The sequence below is a fragment of the Vicugna pacos genome, chromosome 19, assembly GCF_048564905.1.
Source record: "Vicugna pacos chromosome 19, VicPac4, whole genome shotgun sequence".
Taxonomy (NCBI): Eukaryota; Metazoa; Chordata; class Mammalia; order Artiodactyla; family Camelidae; genus Vicugna; species Vicugna pacos.
In genome coordinates, this window is record NC_133005.1 from 30295671 (window position 1) to 30313836 (window position 18166).

At 48.1% G+C, this 18166-nt stretch overlaps 2 long non-coding RNA genes across 3 annotated transcripts in view; one reads left to right on the plus strand and one right to left on the minus strand.

The window, feature by feature from the left end:
* Positions 1-18166, minus strand: part of LOC140687293 (uncharacterized) — a 193690-nt gene that overhangs the window by 19945 nt on the left and 155579 nt on the right. The window contains exon 5 of one of the 2 annotated variants that reach the window (XR_012061491.1): positions 204-677. The exons of the other annotated variant lie outside the window; for it this stretch is intronic. This is a non-coding gene — a long non-coding RNA (uncharacterized lncRNA). Of the gene's footprint in view, positions 1-203; positions 678-18166 lie in introns of those variants that run through there. 2 annotated transcript variants of the gene reach the window in all.
* On the plus strand, positions 14414-15653 carry LOC140687291 (uncharacterized). The gene is made up of 2 exons (XR_012061487.1): positions 14414-14728; positions 15311-15653. It is a non-coding gene; the product is annotated as an uncharacterized lncRNA (long non-coding RNA).

The window sequence follows — 18166 nt, forward strand, 5'->3', positions numbered from 1 at the left end:
GTGATAGATAGCAAGAAATGAAATTGCTGGATTGAAAGAAAGATAGATACATTTGTCATGTTAACACTCAAATTAGCCTCTAAGAAGATTGGACTGCTTTAATTTTTCCATCAGAAATATACGAAAGTAGCCCGTTTCCCCACAGTCACACCAACAATGGATTTTTATCAAAGGTTTTCTTTTTGTGTGTGTCAATTCTATTTATGTCCCTTCTGTGACCAGTACTGGGAGATGAGGCACAGGGATGGGCATGGCTTCTTTCCTCCCCTCCAGGGAATTGCAAACCTTCCCGTCACAGCTGGAGAGGTGGTGTGGTGGCAATGCATCCATGATGCTGTAGATCCCAGCAAATGAGCCCCTGGTTCCATTGCAAGGGGTGAGGGGATGGGTTGGCTGATAAAGCTGCACTTAATTAAGGGTTCAGAGGCCTAGCAGAAATGTATCAAACAGAGAAGTGCAGAAAGAGTTGATGGTAGGCCCAGCCCAAAACAAAGGCACCTTGCCAACGTACCATCTCAGGCACTTGAGGCGCTATTTCAGACAGGCTAGATTTAGAGCTTCAGGCTTCTGCAGTAGTCGACACTTAAAGGGCCTTGAATGCTGTGCCGAAGAGTCAGACTCTAGTCTTGAGGGCTGGAAGATCATCTCCACGTGGGCAGGCATGATCATTTGTTTCACTGTTGGGCACATAGTAGGTACTCAATAAATACCCATGGAAATGAAAAGAAGCACCCCGATGGTGTTTGAGCAACATGCTTAGTTCTCTTTCATCTCTCATGGAGACAAGATACACTCAGTGCCCTGGACTGTGAGTCTGCCTCCATTCTGGACGCTGGAGACAGAGCAGGGACAAGCCCAGCTCAGGAACCTGGTGCTGGGTCTCAGCCCTCGTTCCCGGCTCTGTGCCAGGTCCCTCTCACCTCTGCCCATTAGAGATTGCTTTTGGTTTCTGTGTTGACAACCCCTGTTTCTGTGTTTGGAGCGACTGTTCAGTGCCATTTCCTGATTTAATATCAGAGGCAGCACGGAGCAAGGATGCACCGTTAGCAATTTTTGCTCCAAGTATTTTTCAAGTTCCCTTTTGATGTAAGGGTTGGGTTTGGCGCTTCCCTGATCTTGCCGAGCAGGGAGGGAGAGATGGGGGCTGAGGGTGGGAGCCAGAGGTGGGGGCAGCGGATAGGACCCAGAGAAGATGCATCCTGTCCAGCTGAGCTCAGAGACTCCAAGCTCCTTTCTAGAAAGGGGGATGGCAGAGGGCTCAGCAGCGACAGAGGCACAGGTTCAAGGGGCTGCTGGTAGGTATGGCCGCTATGAACCAAGGTTGCTGTCCGCTTTCTGTGTGGGTGCACAAATCCACACACATGTCTCTGCATATATGTCTCTGTCACTAAAACAAAGGACTAAAAAGCTAAAATAAGCTACTGTGATGCAATTCAGAAGACCAGAATATGAAAGCAACATTGAGTCAAAGAAAAATTTAAGATGGATGCAGCTTCCGGTGACACTTGGGTTATTTTGATCAAGCCTCTATTGTGCACGAGGCCCTCTGCGGGTAAGTGCCAGGGACAGACTGAGGAACTCGTCTTCTCCTGGTGGAAACTAGCTTTTTCACTGCACTATAGTCAGTGCAGTGACGGAAGCTTTCCCGGGGGACTGTGCACCCGCACAGACGCACGCACACACACATGAGGACAGGGACACGGGGAGAGACTAGAGTCTTTGAAGGCCCTGATTCCCTACCTATAGGCATCTGTGTGACCTGCTGTTTTGTCTCAGTTTTACTTCCACTGCCACCCACCCCTGGGGCACTTTCTCTGACCCTCTGTGTCATTTGGGGTCCTCTCAGAAGCAAATGCCAAAACAAGATCAGACATGCAAGAGGCTTACTGGGGACACACCTGCAAAGGATGAAGGATAAGAGAGCAGGAGGAGGCAGGAAGAGCCTTCAGACATCCCTGATGCAAGCGTGGCATCTAGGAGAGGGGAGGGGGAAGGAAGCAGGGCGGGAGGGAAGAGCTGCAGACCCCAGCGCTGGTCTAGGAGCATTTCAGCCAGGCTGCTGCGGCACCCCTGGACCAGCATCACACATCTTATGGGAAGGGGCCAGCCCCTGTCTCACCCCTGTGCGCCATCACTGGCTGAGAGCAATGGAGAGGAAACGTACCCTCAGCTCAGACACACCGGAGATGGAGGGGTGGCGGCTGAGGCTGGAGGCTACCTCGGTTCCCTGTAGCAGCTTCTCCTGAAGGAGACTTAAGCTCGACATTTCCATGGCCACCAGAACCTCCTTTTCCCACCCAGTCAGGACAGACTGCCCCAGGGAGTGAAACGAACAGCAGCAAGCATCTTTTTGAATGTTTTCTGAGTGTGAGGGACAATGCCACCTCTAGCTCTCATCATCTTGAGAATCCAGCATAACCTCAGGACATAGGACAGATATTGTTGTTCCCACCCACCACCATTCCGCAGACAATGAGGCTGAGGCTCAAATAAACTAAATCACTTGCCAGAGGCCATAGCTAGCAAGGGCAGAAAGAAGATATGGGGTCTGTTTGACTCTAACCACTGCACTAGACTGCTTCAGCCAGCAGGAGGCCTGGACTGGGTACGTGGGAGGCTCTTTTCTCTCTTTGCACTCATCTCTCTGGCTGCTGATTTCTGTGATGTGTTAACAGCACAGCCCCCAAGAAAATATCTCAGGTCTCATCAGAGCCAATGCCAGCCCATTCCATATTGGCACTGAGGTACCAACAGCCTGCTAGTCAGCTCCAAACAGAAGACCCAGAATGCTCACCAGAAGCAGGTACGCTCCAGCAACCTCATATGTCTTTTTGTCAAACATCGCCTCCTCCAGGAAGCCCCCCTGACTGACCCACGTTTCCACTGCATCTTAGATGGACTTGCATCCGTGCATTTATTACACTATGTCTAGAGTGTCTGTTTTATCTGTTTCCACCACTAAACTGGGCCCCTCCAGGACCAAAAGTAGGTCTGACTCATATTGGGGTCTCTAGTACCCAGCACACGAGGGCCTGGATTTGGAAGGGTGGCAATACATGAAAGGGGTGCTCTGATAAATGAAGGGTGCTCCAGGGCATCAAGAAGACTCCCTTGGAGGATAAGGGCACCTTGTCCTGAAACCATAGCTTTGGCCTTTAGGAGTACAGCCTGCACTCCCCAGCCTGGCCGCCAGGGGCCACATCAACCCCTAGGCAGCGTTAACCCCTGGGCTTCTGTCTGAGCAAATCCATCCCCTCCCATTGTTGCCCCAGCATCTCTGCAGGGGCCAGGCCGAGGCTCTCCAAGACCTCAGCATCTGCTCTGCCGCCAGTGGACCCATGGGTAGTCCCAGCCAAGGAGGAGAGTTATTTTTATTTATTTCTTCTTAATCATGAACTTAATTTAGCTGCTAATCAGGTTACCATGGTGACTTGCATTGGCTTTATAGCAGTTTCCTAAAGCGCCTTTATTGCACTCTTTGGGTAAATGAGTAAAATTTGGGTGATGAGGGAAGCACATAAATATTGGGTGTCCTAGAAAAAGGTCAGAGGCGGCCCTTCTGTGTTTGCCTTTCACCCTGCCTGATGTGCTTAAGAAAGATCCATGACTCTGGGTGGTCCCCAGGTTTCTCTCTTCTGCCCTCCCTTTGAGGCCTTCAATGGCTCCCTACTGCCAAGCAGGTAAAGTCAGAGATTTTGGCCTTGCTCGCAGGGTCTGCCCTTTTAGCCTCACCGCCCTGATGCTCCGCCTTCCTTTCCTGGGTGCTGCTCCCTGTGTGCCTGTGCCTCTGTGCCTTTTCCTGGGTGGCACTCACGGCCTAGAAAGCAGGGCTGCTCTCCAAGGTGTCTCCTCTGCCTGACGGTGGCCTGGCTGGCCTTGGGGTCACACCGCATCTCATTGTGGTCTTTGGGGGCACCTTTGAACCCTCTGATTGGCCACACTACTGCCCTGGCAGGGGTGCAGAACATCACCCTAGCCAGCAGGAGAGCAGGGCAGGGAGGCAGTAGGGAAAGGAAATGGGAGCTGGCATTCAACAGTTTTCAGTATTTTACAGTCTGGAAGGCTTCTCTAGCATTCTAGCCCAGTGGCTGGGGGGACACGGTTTACCTCCCTTCACCCCATGGGCTCAGAGGCACTCCTGCCTTGGGACAACCCGAGGCCCCCACCCCATGACTCCCAGAAGGGACAGTGTCTCCAGCTGGAGGCCACAGTTTCCAGGCTTCCCCTGAGGATCTCGGGGCTGGCCGGCTGCCAGACAGCCCTGGGATCAGCCACAGTCCATTAGTGTATGCCCAGGGCTCAGGGCACCAGCGGAGCCACCAGGTGCCAGCGCCAATCCTGCTCAGGGAACCCAAAGCCACCTTTAATTGTCTTGGCCTCTGTTATCTTCCCAAGGCGCAGGAGGAACAGCCCAGCCCACACTGCAGGCGAGGCTGTGTGAGCTCACCGGTTACCACCCTCTCTGAGACTCACTTCTCTTATCTGGAAGATCGGCCTGGAGCTGTGGCATAACTTCTGACCCTCCTGAACTTGGAGTCAGAAGCACTGGGTTCAGACCCTGGCTCAGTGCTTTTACTTGCTTCTGCTTCAAGTCTGAGGTCAAGGGAGAGGAAAAGTCAGTTCCCAGAATGCTTTGGGGAGACTGAGGTTAGCAGGCCTAGACATCTACAATAGTGACCAAGAAGGAAAGGTCTGGGACGGGCCAGGAAAGCCTAAATGACTACAGTGAGTTTGGCAGGCATATTTGTCCATTTTCCTCCCTAGAGGAGTTCTGCTCAAAAGGAACATGACTCCAGGTAGGGGTGGGGAGTAGAGAGAGACCCTGCTCTACACGGGCCTGGAAGGACCCGGGCACCCAGACGCAACAGCAAGGCTTGAGAGAGTCTGAGATCCTAATCCTAGCTCAGTGGCAAACTTACTGCAGAATCTCGGGCAAGGTTCCTAACCTCTCTGGGTTTCAGAATTTTTCCTTGAAGGTCAAATCCCATAATTTCTACCTAAAGGAGGGTGGGATATTCTACCTCCAGTCTCCTCTCCAGCCTGTGACTTTATCAAGCTGGTTGGGGTTCATCTCACAGCAGTGAGGGGTAGAAATTATGACTTTGTAAAGCTCAAAGAGCAAACCCCCTTTGGCCATGGAGGACTGCGTGACTCCACCAGCCCGGCACACCTTAGTCTACGAGCTAACAGGTATCCATTCCCTGCAATGCCTCAACAAGAATCGAGCGTGGAAGAAGTCAGGGAAGTGCCCACGGACTTGGTGTGTGTTTACAGCATTGTGTTGAGGAGCACTGGCTTCAAATCCCAGCTCTGCACTTACTAGCTGTGCTGCCCTTGGGCAAGTTACCTAACCACCCTGTGTCTCCTAATAGCATGTGGACCTCATAGAATGGGTGGGGAGATTGAGCAGGTTAGTCCACAAAAAGCACTTCATGTCACGTGCTGACCTTACGTACCAAACATTTCGCCCGTATGTTAGTTCTCAGAGCTATTATTATTGGCCCCATCTTACAGTCAAGGAAGCCGCGATGCAGAGAAATCAAACCTCTTATCTGGGCCAAGTGCTCTCAGTCAGTACATCTGTCATCGGCCCTTGTTGCTCCCACATCTGCTCGATATGATCAATGTTCTCAACTGACTTGTTTTGCAAAACAAGTTCTCATAGCCATGGAAATAGAGATGGGAGCGGGGAGTTCATTAAGAAGGGCAGGGTGAGCCACTGATCCATCTTAACATCTTTAAAGGAGAGACGACTAGACGTTAGAATGTGAGACAACAAGGGTTGCCCAACACCATCCACAAAGGCTTCTGGCCAAAATCGAATGTGACTCTGATCAGGCTTCTGGATCCGAGTGACCTGACTGCTGACTTCCAGGAAACAGGGGACAGAGGAACGCGTTAGATCACACCACCAAAAACCGATCAGCCCAAACGCGAAACACGCTTCAGGATAAATGACCCAGATTCATCAAAAAAAAAAAAAAGGCATTTTAAAAAGGGAAATAAATGACATTTTAAAATTGAGGGGCTGTTATTGATTAAAAGAAACTTAAGAGATGTATCAACCAAAAGCAATGTTTGCGGCCTAATTCAAACAACCTAAATGCAAAAAGGCATTTTTGAGACAGTAGGGAATATGTGAGCATGGATCAAATATTAGATATTAAAGGAACTGGGTGAGTTTTTAAAAAATTTTTAAGATGTGATAATAGTGTTAAGGTTAATTTTTTTTTAATTTAAAGTTCCTATCTATTAGACATGCCCCCTAAAATATTTAAGTATGAAATGAAATGGTATCTGAATTTATTTTAAATAATCCAGTGAGGGGCTGGGGTAAGGAGTACACTAGGGTTTACTACAATTCTCTCTACTTTTGTGTCTGTTTGGAAATTTTCATATTAAAACATTTAAAAGAAAAAGAAGGGCAGACGATGAAGACAGATCACTCTATAGGAAGAGTTTTACAAGCGCAGGTTTCAGAAAACCTTGTTGGTTTTAACTGAGGTTTGGCCCCGTAAAGACGAGAGGAAGGGACAGGAAGACTCCCCAGCCCTCCTTGGACTTCAAAGTGGCCTGTCCCCTAAAACAAGCCTTTACATGCCAGCCTGGAATCATTCATTCATTTACTCACTCACTCATTCATTCATTCACTCATTCACTCATTCCTTCCACAGTTCATTTATTCATCCACTGGTTCACGTGCTCCTTCAATGTCCAATTCATCCCTTCATCTCCTTATTCATTTATTTTTTGTTCAGTCAACACACCTATTTGTCGAGAGCCCACAATGCACCAGACCCTGAAACAGACACTGAAACAAAGGTGGTCATCTTCATCCTTGTGGTACTGACAGTGGGGGGCGGGGAAGGGATTCAACTTGTCATATCTGCTGTCACAAAAATTATTTCCACAAACCATGGAAAGTTTGAGGAATGACATGGATTGTGTGCCTTTCGGGGAGTTTAACATGGTGGGGGGGACGTGACATGGTCTGGGGTGAGGGATGCTCAGGGAAAGATATTTCAGCTGAGACTGAATCATTTCAGCTGAGACTTGAAGGATTAGAAGGAGATGGCCAGGTGATGAGCCCAAGGAAGGGCATTCAGGCCAAGAGAACAGCCAGAGCAAATGTCCTGGGGCAGGAGGGGTTGTCAGGAATGTGAGGTCCAGGAGGGTGGCTGGATCAGAAGGCCAGAACCAGGAGCTTACAGGAAAGGAGAGCCTGTAGGCTGCAGACTGTCTGGGGTGTTAACTGCTGCTCCTGAACCAACAGAAATGTCTATCCCAGAAACAGATCATGTCCCGTAGAGACAGAGGCCTTGGGCAAGCTGACAAAGGCTCCTGCAAGTTATCTAAACGAGTATTGGGAAAGCTGGTTGGTCTAAGTGTTGTCTAGTGAAAATGCTCTGCTTACTTGAAGCATGTTCATCTGGAAGCAGGGTTGGGAGGCAGGGAGGAGCCTGCCTTGGGGCAGGGAAGAGGCCACTACAAAGGGAACGCTGGAATCGCTGAGTAAGTAAGACTCCCAATTAGAGATTTAAAGACCAGCGGTGAAGAGCAGGCCGGTGCCTCCCTCCAGCTCCTCCCTCCTTCAGCCACCCCGCCAGGGGGACAGGGGAAGGAAGTCCCAGCCAAGCCAACCGTGGGGACAGTTGCCCAGTGATTTATGGTCCGGAGACAAAGGCTCCCGAGGAAAGGCCCTGTGAAACTCAGACGTGTTGTTGAAACAATTAGATCCCATCCATCTATTTGAGTCAGCACAGTATCTGGATAGTGGGCCTGGGGCAGGGCTGGCGTGGGCTGTGCGCCAGCTCTGCACACGGTGGGGGAGGGGACTTTCTACGTGGTGAACGGGCACAAAAGCCTAGGCGCTGAGGGGTGGAACCTCCATTTTTCAGATGAGGAAAATGACACCGGGAAAGATGACTTGCCCAAGGTCACCTAAGAGATTCAGATTCAGGCCTTTCAATTGAAGTCCACATCTTTTTGGTCATATCTTACTGCCTCCCTGGCAGTTCCTACAGCTGCCTGGGGTGGCTGGCCCTTTGGGGGCTACAGGGCGTTTTCTCCAATTTTCCAAGATCAGGCTGCTATTATTCATATAGGAGGATCTGCCTCCCACCTCCCAATTCACTCAAAAAAAACAAAAACAAAACAAAACAAAACCCAAGCTGGGATATCCAAAGCCAACAGCAGCCTTGTCTCCTAAAAAGCAGTGTTCACTCCCTCCTCTGGAACTCTGATTCTCCAGGGACCTCAAAGGGTCATAAGTGACAGTCCCCTGCCTCCAAACCAGCTACAGTGTCCTGGACCATCATGAGAGATTCGGGTGAAGCAGTTCCCTGCAGGGCACAAGCACATCCCTGCAATCCCGTCCCAGGACCTCTGCCTCAGGAGCGCTGTGTCGGGTCAGCAGTGTGATCCCAGCACAACAGGATCTGGTCCAGAGGAAGCCCATAGCAAATGTTCGCTGAATCAAAGAATGGACCTTAGGCACAGAAAAGTGGCAACAAACCCAATTTGAGAAAGAAAAAAAAAGGTGACATATTAAAATGAAGAAGAGATGGGGAAATGCTGATGGCATAATGTTCATTGTAAAAACCAGAATACAAAACTACAGAATTAAAAAAGCCCACATTAATCCAGCACGATTTTAATCACGTAAAATGACATGCACATCTTTATACACAGCCAAAACCCTAGATGAAAATGCAAACCAAAATATTAATAGTTATGCTGCTGTGCATGTGGCTCACGCATGGCTTTATTTGCTACTTGAATGTTTTTCCTCAATGTATTAAAGGAACATGAAAAGTTTTCCAAATAATAAGGAAAAGTGATAACTAATTTTATTTTTAGTACTGTAGTTTTAGATAATAAGGTTTAGGGTACTGCCTGCCTCTCTGAACCCAGAGCCAGCAGCGGGGTGCCAGACAGGGCTTTGATACCCTATGGGCTCCAGGAGAGCTCTCCTGTGCCTGCAGGACCCACCCCAGGGCGCCAGGAGCTGCCGTTCCCTGCCCAGGACCTCGGGGTGGAGGGCATGGATGCCAGGTCTCACTGCCATCTGCCAAACCTCACCACCACCAAGTGCATTTCCAGGACTCCTTTCCCCACAAGCAAGTCAGTAAATCAAAGCACATCTCGTACGCAAGGTGGCCCCTTTCTGGTAAAACACAAAAAAACTTAATCTTTGGTCCAGAAGCAGTAGATTGCGGCGGCAAGTCAGCAGCCAAAACCATTAATCTTTGCCGCGTTCCCCAACTGGCCCAAGTAGTAAAGAAGATAATACCCCAGCAGAATCAGTGACCCACTACAAATTGGTCCTGAAAGGTCCACCAGCATAAATAGACTTTTGCTGATCCAACACTTGTTAGGAACCCCAACAAAGAGACTATTGGCTCATCTGATGAGCCGCTAGCAATGGGCCCTTGTAATGGCTGGTGATGGATGACCACCCTCCCTTAGAGGGGAAGATGCAGCTCCTGGTATGGGGCCCTTTCTCATCTTAAATTTGTCCTCAATAAATCACAGGTGCAGAGGAGCCGGCATCAGTTTCATTACACCTACATGCTCCAGTATCAATCACGCCACCATGGCGGCCTGTCTGGATGCAGTTCATTTCAAGTGGCTTTTTCTGTCCTGATTCTGCTTCCATTGCGTAGCGCGCCTCCACGGGCGGGAGAAGGAAGCTTCTCTCTGAAGGCCTCTGCTTCTTTGGCCTCAGCACCTCCTCTTCCCTCTTCCTCCATTAACTCTTCCCCAGATGAGAGCCATTCTGAGCTCTGCACCCAGTGGCTGTGCAAAGACTTAGAAAGATTTGTTTTTAGGATAATGGCTCAGCCATTGGCAAACTTGGAGCATTCTAGTCACCTAACTTTGCTAAGGCTCAGTTTCTTCATCTGGAAAATAGAGCTGATAACACCTTTCAATTTTTCTTGATTGAACAGTAATAGGTGTGATTAGCCCTTAGTAACACCTAGGTGTTACTGAAATGGTAACAGATGAAACACAATAGTGTGTATCAAGAGCCCAGCACAGTGTGGGTCCAGAGTGGACCCTCAGCTGATGGTGGTCCAGCCAATGCTCATTCCTGCCTTGGATGCTGGTCTTCCTTTCCTTTGGGACCCAGGCCTGTGAGGAAACAGAAACTCCCCTGTTCTCCTTCCTTGTGTCCACCTGCCGGGACCGTTCCCGGTGCCAGCAAAGGTGTGTCAGTTACAGCTCAGAATTTATGAAGATGCTGCCACAGCTCGTTTTTTGTCTTGTTCCTTTCATTGTAGGCAGTTAAAATACACTTAAAACGAAGGACATAAGAGAGCTCTCAGACCTCTTCTTAATGCACATAATCAAATACTCTAATGTCATTAAATGCATGTAGAAGGCTCATCATAAAAGCTGTGAACTTCTGTTTTAAAGAACCATAAGTGAGAATAAATGGTTTCTTTTTAGGCAGACCCTAAGCCGGTCTGCCTCCGGCCCCCAGGGGCAGGACCAACATATCCTCCAAGACAGCCAGCAGCCCTTTCCAGAGGGCACAGCCTAGCCGCCTCTACTGGGGGCTGGAGTGCTGGTGGCCCAGTACAGTCCTGGAAATCGTTAACCATGAGAGCAGATCTTCTAGCAGAAGGGAAGGGAGCACAGGACGCTGCTCCTGGGCCGGTCAGGAATGTATCAAACAGAACAAGCTGTTCAAAAAGACACTTCTATTCACTCTACACCTACAAGAGAGAAGGAGTGACAGAGCCATTTATTTGCAGCAGAGCTGGGGAAGGGGTGGAAAGGAGACACAGAGAGGAGCAGGCAGGGACAGAGAGAGACAGAAACGGACATGGGACAAGGTTTATCCAAGCACACAGTGGTTCGTCAGCCTGCACGCTGGCTCAGGAGTCTGGAGGAAGATTCTACGGGTCACATGTATTTGCAATACTTCTCAGAGAACAGAAGAGTGATGGTGATGTGACAAAACAGATGACGATGCTGTTGATGTTGATGATACTGAGCACCTACTGTGTGTCCCATCTTTTGTTTAAGTCCTTTACAAACACAGCCTCATTTAATCCTCCTAGCAACCCTATAAAGTAGCAACTACATTTCATCATTTCTAAGATGGACACTTTCTTTCCCCTATTTTAACATCTCTGAAATTGAGATGTTTTTACAATCACTTTCAGCCTGGCAGCGGTTTTGATGTCACTGTCATGTCTGGGGACACACATCAAAACTTGCAGAATGGGTTTCTGTGCTTAAAATCCAGAAGAAAATAGAGGGTGGTTTTTAAAGAAATGCTACCAGTGATGTTTGTGATGTCAGAGAAGACGGTAGTGTATAGAAAAATGTGGACCATAACAATTGTGAGTCAATCCCAGAATATGAAGAAGATTTAGGAATACCTTAAATGAACTATTTCATTCGTATGTTCTTTTTCATGTATGTGCAAAAGCCTTATGATAAAAAAAATCTATGTCTAAATAAATTCAAGAGCTCTTTCCATAAGCATAAACTAGACTTCTAAGGGGTAAGAGAGTTCTTACCGTATCATAGTTTAATTAGCAGTGACATCAAATTTCCTAGTGTGACACCAAATAATGGTATGACATACAACCTCTGGCTTCTTGGTCTAAGTGAGATACAGTACTGTCCCATCTTACAGATAAGCAAACTGATATTTAGGCTCCTTTATTACTTGCTTGAAGCACATAGCAAGTCAAAACCCCAGATCTTCCTGATTCCAGAGCCTGTGTTCTCAGCCATGCTTGCTGTACATCTCAGCCATTTCTGGAGCGTGACCAATAGAGGTGCCAGTTTCAGCTTTGCCGCTTATTGGCTTCATGATCCAGAAGAGCGATTTCTAGTGTCTGAGCCATAAAGCAGAGATGCTAATGAAGCCTGCTTTCCCATGTTGTAGGGAGAACATCTTTATGTGAAAAGATTCAGCCCAGGGCCTGGCCTCAAGAAGACGACCAGGAAGTGGGGGTTGAATGAGGGTCTGCATATAGGTCCATGGGACATCCAGAGAGCACCCCCTTAGCCTCTGCACCAGAAGCCCAGATCTAGGACTGAAAAGGTGGGCATCAATAGAAGATGCTTTCAGCCGTATCCCTGGACAAGCCAGTCTACATACACCTCTAGGTGCCTGCTGGATGCTCAGCCCCTCCTTCCTACTAACAAAACAAAAGCCACATCGTTAACGTGTTACTATCATTACGACTATTTACATTTACTGAGAGCTCACGCTGCGCCAGCATGTTCTAAGGCCTTTATACATATTTTATCTTCATGGTAACCCCATGAGTGGGTATAACAGATGATGGGGAGACTCAAATTGCTGAAGAACACACAGGGTTGCTTTTGGCTGTCCCAGGCCTATGCAGGAAGCAACGCACATAGTGTCTTAGGTTAACCTGGTCCTGGGGCTCAGCAGTTTGTCTCCATTAGGTCTGAGATATAGGGGAAGTTGACTTTTAAAAGTCATGGAAGATGTCTCCCACCCCTGATGACAAGTAAAACAAGTTTACTGAAGAAAATTTGGAAGATATTTTAACTTTATTGCATGATTATATCTGTGGATTTGTGGGATTACAGCAGAGCAATTAAAAGTTCATGCTAGATCAAGCTGCCTGGTCTTGAATCCTGGCTCTCCACCTACAGTCTGTATAATTTGGGACTGACTGACTAACTTTTCAAAGCCTTATTGTTCTTCATTTCTTAACAGGGATGAGAACAATAACACCTACTTCACAGGGTCTTTGTTAAGATGAATGAGAGAGCCCATGTACATTACACTTGGTAGATAATAAATGTTCAACAAATATTAGCTACTTGAATTTCTTTTGTAAATTCTTTTCATACACTTTCTTCACTTTACTCGTAGAATCTTGCTACCTTTCTTACCAATTTGAAAGAGCTCTTTTTGTATTAAGGACATTAGCTCTTTGCCACGTTTATTGTGACTATTTTTTTAATTGGCTTTTGAAGGAATATTCTTTCTGCTTTGATGGTCTCTGAAATTATCTTAGTGCCACCCAGATCTAGTAAAGCAGCCGGGAGGATTTATTTCTATTAAATAAAGGTTTAAAAATAGGAAGGGGAGCTGATTTCCAGTGACGCACCTCAGAAGACATGACTTCCCATTCTCAGTGCGGCATTTCTAAGGGGTGAGGTAGGAATAGACGGAGTGTCTTGTACCCGAAAGACGGAGCCGGAACGGGGCGCCCAGAGGACATCGCTGCATCTCGGACACTTCATGTCAGGGAGGGGAGTGGTGGCGCTTTCAGGAGCCCAGCCCTTCTTAGTTCTGAAGCTGTCCTCATGTTCACAAGAGTATCTTGGTGAAACAAAACAAAACAAACGAGAAACCTCCCACTCCAGGCTCTCGGTCCGTATTTCCCTACACTCAGTATTTTTCTGTCAACGAGGGTTCGGAAGAGTTAAGAAAGCCTCTGTTTTCATTTTTTATGTCTATTAAAAATAAACATGCTGAGAAGCTGTCTTTTAGTCTCTTTATCAAGCCCCAAACGACACATAGCCCTTGTCAGCTCAGCGTTGACGAAAGCAACCAGCACGATTTATAAGGCGGCAGGAGCTAACTGAGTTAAAGGCTGGTTTCCCCTCCATTGATTAAAACAGGTTTTAGCCCAGTGATGGGCAGGACTCAGCTGCGCATGTGGACGGGCCGGCGGGACGCGGTCCCCAGCTCACGGGACCCCTGGCAAGTCCTGCTGCCAGGAAAGCCGGGAAGCCGTCTCCTTTCGGGTCGGCACAAACCAGACGCATTTCACGCTGAGTCAATTTAATCAATACTTTTCTTGCCCTGGAAACCCGGGGCGTTGAGAGAAAGCAATGCCACGATACACAGCAGAGCAGCTTTCAATTCTAATGAGCTTCTCTGTGCTAATTTGTGACTTTGCTAACTGGAAGATTTCTTTGTTAGAAAACACACCCTTGCCTTGGAGTGACACAAAATGCCAGCTTTTCCTCCCCCAAAGGCCCCTCCCTTCATCTTTTATTATCAAGCCAGAAAGGGAAGTACTTTTTGCCTTTCACTCTGTTAGAACTAACAGATTTTTTTTTTTTAATTTAGGTGTCTAGCGTTGCATTTTGCCTTGTAAAAACTAGAAAGCACAAGAGAGCAATTTCTCCTAAATCCCACCTGTCACCCTTCTGGCAGAAAACAGTCCAGGGGCACCCTGGAGGGTACACGCATGGCCCAGCCGCTTCCAGGAGAGACACAACAGGATGCCCCCTCCCGCCCCCTCCCATTGCACAGGGAGATCTGGTAATTTGCAAATTGAGCAGCCATCATTATCTTCCAAGGAGCAAGCAGGGTCTCCACTCCTCGCTAGGAGAATGTGACCCAATCATTTGTCTCGGCAACGCACGGATTCTAGAGCACTTGAGAATTCTTGGCCATAAAGCTGATTGCTAACACAGGGATGGTTGGAAAGAAAAATCTTTTTAATCTGGTGAGGAGGGAAGGGGAGGACGAAGGCAAGAAGGAAAAGACAGAGAGAGCTCACTAGCGTGGTTATCAGCTCAAATCGGAGCTTTTTGTGAATCGCAATTAGAACTCGGATGTGTGAGCAGAATTCCTCTCCCTCTCACTTTTCTGCCTTGTTTTCGTCGCCGTCCATCTGGGTCTCTCTGTCACTATCTCCATCTCCGCTCCTCTGTCCTTCCTGAGTACTTGATGAAGATATCCTGCCTGGAAATAATTGCATTCAAACCCGTGAGTCCCACTTAAAAGTCTTTGGGTCTGATCGAGATAAACCCCATCAGGCTTTTGTTTCCACTCAAAGTGCCCCATCATTTATTAGATGAATTAAAGTATCAATTTCTGTTTAAACATTAACAGGGTGATGCCAAATATTAGTCAGTTCCTAATAATTTTGAGGGATTAAAAAGATAATAAAAGTAATAGTCCATTACATTACCTACTTCAGCAAGATTGTAATGAACGTAATAAATTCTGGATCAGGGTTATAACAACTTCCATCTATTTAAAATGAATTTGTAGGGTTACTTTCATTAACTATGTATATGGGGAAAATGATCTGACATATTACTTTAAAAGAGCTGTAAAACCGATTAGGAGAAAATATGCTTTCCAGACAGGGATGCCGGCCACTGGGGACCACTGCATTCCGGGGAAGAGGGGATCCAGCTGCCCAGACAGCCCAGGTTTGCCCTCCTGCGCTGCCTGCTTGCTACTCCAAAGAAATGATCAAAGAATCAGCGTTTATCAGAATGAACGAGGGTGAAGGAATCTTTTTTCTTTCCGTTTCTCCTTTTTTTTTTTTCCCCTCCCCAGGTATATTCCTGCTAATGAACCAAGGCTGGCCCTGGGAAGTTCTCTCTGCAAGAAAATAAACTCAAGGGCGGCAGCCCAGCCTGGCTTTGGGGCCCTCAGGGGAAAGCTGCCGCATTAAAGGGGCCCATGCCCTCATCTCTGGAGGACACAAGGGAGCGAGCACTTGGCTGCACCACAGAAATTACTGCTGCACCTCCAATGCCCGCTTCATTTATCAATTTCATAGCAGAAAAACCCATATGACTGCCTTGTTCGCTCGCTCGCTAAATCTAGTCACAGAAAGCTCCCCACCGCCAGTCAAGTGTGTTATGCGCCGGCCTGGATAAAGTAACTTGAAATACCACTAATGATTTATACTTAATTGAACCCCTAAGTGATTACAGCGGTGGTAATGAACGGTGCGCACCCCGGCTCGTTCCCTCGCCCACTCAGCCCAGCATCTCTGGGCAGCGGGGGCTTAGATGGGAAGTCAGCAAGGACCACTGGCTGGCTTGAGCTTTCCTCCTGCATCCCCCAGCCGCTGGTCTGGGTCCTGGCTAAATTGCTCTCGCTTGCAGTAAATGACTCCATAAGCACCGTATCAGACCATTGATCCTTTTTATTAGATTACCCAATTGTAAGGTTAATGCATTTGCATTTGGCCAATAGAGCCGGTCAGCCTGAATCCCGCACGGGGATCGGTGTTTCAGTGGACACGCAAGGAGAGCGGCTCTGTCAACAGACTGATTTGTTGGTAGCCGTAAGTGGATGCTGGTGCCCTTCCTCCGCCACCACCCACCCCGCTACTCCCCAAAAGAAAGAGCCAGGAGAATGCACTTCCAGGGTTGTGTCTTCCTTAGCAGAAGCCCCCCTCACAGCCAGGAGGCTAAGGCTGCTGCCCACCCCTGTACTCGTGTTTCTGGAAGAAGGGAGGGTCCTGTAAAGGTTTCCTGTCACCTCAGGCAGGGACAAAGGTAGGCAGTTCACCTGAGACCCGGAACCTGGCTGCCTCCTCAAAATGAGAGAGAGCCAGAGCTCAAAGCAGTGACAAGGAACTTCAGAGGCCAAAAAGTCTTCTCTTCTGAACATGATCGAGTCAGAAAAGCTTGGGCAGCCATTTCTACCTAGGTTTCTATACCTGACATGAATTATTCTTGGTTTTTCTAAATGCGTTAGCCACATGCCACTGACGGTAATCGACCTTTGTGGGGATTTTCTAGCAAGTGAATTTACAAGTTGGAAAAACATACTTTGCTGATCCGACATGAGTTCTACATTGGAGGGTATAGCTGTGGTTTGGAGGGGATTAAAAGTGACCCAGAGAAATCACCGTAGAAAACCATATTCTTTTATTAGTAGGGAAACAGAGGCCCAGAGAGAGAATGAAATTGACCCGAGGCCCCCCAAGAAGTTCATGGAAAAAACTCTCCAGTCTCCCGCCTTCCAGATCAGCCTCTGGTATTAAGGCAGTACTCCCATAAGAGGTGGCTTTGAGGTTGTGACAGCAAAGAAATAGTCTTTTTATACAAATGTCCTAAGACACGAGCCATATTTCATATTCAGCTGCATAAACTAGGTCTTTGTCTGAACTGTCCTGCAGAGCAAGATTTGCTGTAAGCACTGCTTACAATATGGATTTGTTCAGCATCTTGCCTCTGAGGACAAGGAAGCTGGCTTCATCGCTGCAATCCAAAATCACACTCCAAAGGTGGCCGGGAGGGTGGGGAGCAGCCCATCCTCTGACGTCAGAAATCAAGGGTTCCTTTCCCAGCTCAGCCACTTAGGAGCTATGTTAACTATCTGAGCCTCAGTGTCCTCATTTGTAATAGTTATTCCCTTGCCAATTGTTTTGAGATTAAATGGGATAATATGTTTAAAAATGACCAGCACAGCTGTGGCCCCTATTCATGTAGGGCTCCTTATTTATAAGTTCTCTCCCTCCCAGTTTCATAGGAAAATGGTAGTTTCCAGGACCTTACAGGCAATGACTGATCAATGACAGGTAGCTGGGGGCAGCTCACACCAGTGAAGGGAACTGCTTTCCTACCTAGCTCTCTCCTGCTTTGTAAGAGAGACCCAGACCCCTGCTCAGCCCCTGCTGGAGGCTAGAGGCTGGAGGCTGGAGGCTAAGCCTTCTTTGAATCACCACTCAGACCCTGCCTGAATCTAAGAGAGACCTAAGAGGCCATGAGGACATCTAACATTTGTAGAGCACTCTGTCATTTAGCAAGTGGTTTTTTTTTTACATGCATTTAACCCTGTAAGTTTCAAATGGTTATGCCCACTTTACAGATGCAGAAACTGAGGCTTACAGAGGCCAATGACTGTCCACAGTGACACAGCTGGGAAGGGGCAGAGCTGGGGTTTAAGCCCATGCCGGTCAGACTCCATGGTCCATGGTCTGTCACTGTGACCTCCTCTTAGGACTCACAGTACATTTGTGGCAGGGGACAAACCAGAGTTCAGCAGAGACCCTGGCTTTTCCTTCCCTCTCTTGCCTGCTGTCCCATTAAGCCACCAACCCAGGGGCAGGCAAAGGATCAGAAGGTATTTGTCCAGAGGGAAAACAGAGCTTCAGATGTGATAGGGGAAAAAATTACTGAGTGAGCAACAGTTGACCTTGGCGAGTTATTGAGAAAATGCCGAGATGGCAAGGCAAGGTGGTAACAGGGCCCCGAGGGCCCTCAGAAAGGGAGCCTATCTGATGGGGAGTGGGATGCGGGAAGATGCCCCCTGGAGATAATTGAGGCTGGCCCATCCGGGAAAGACGATAAAGACAGGCCCCAGCTATTTGTCCAGAAAGTTCTCAGTGTTCTCAGAACTTGGTGCCCAAAAAGTTAGGGGCCTGAGCAGGCCAAGTTCCCACTCCTCATGGGC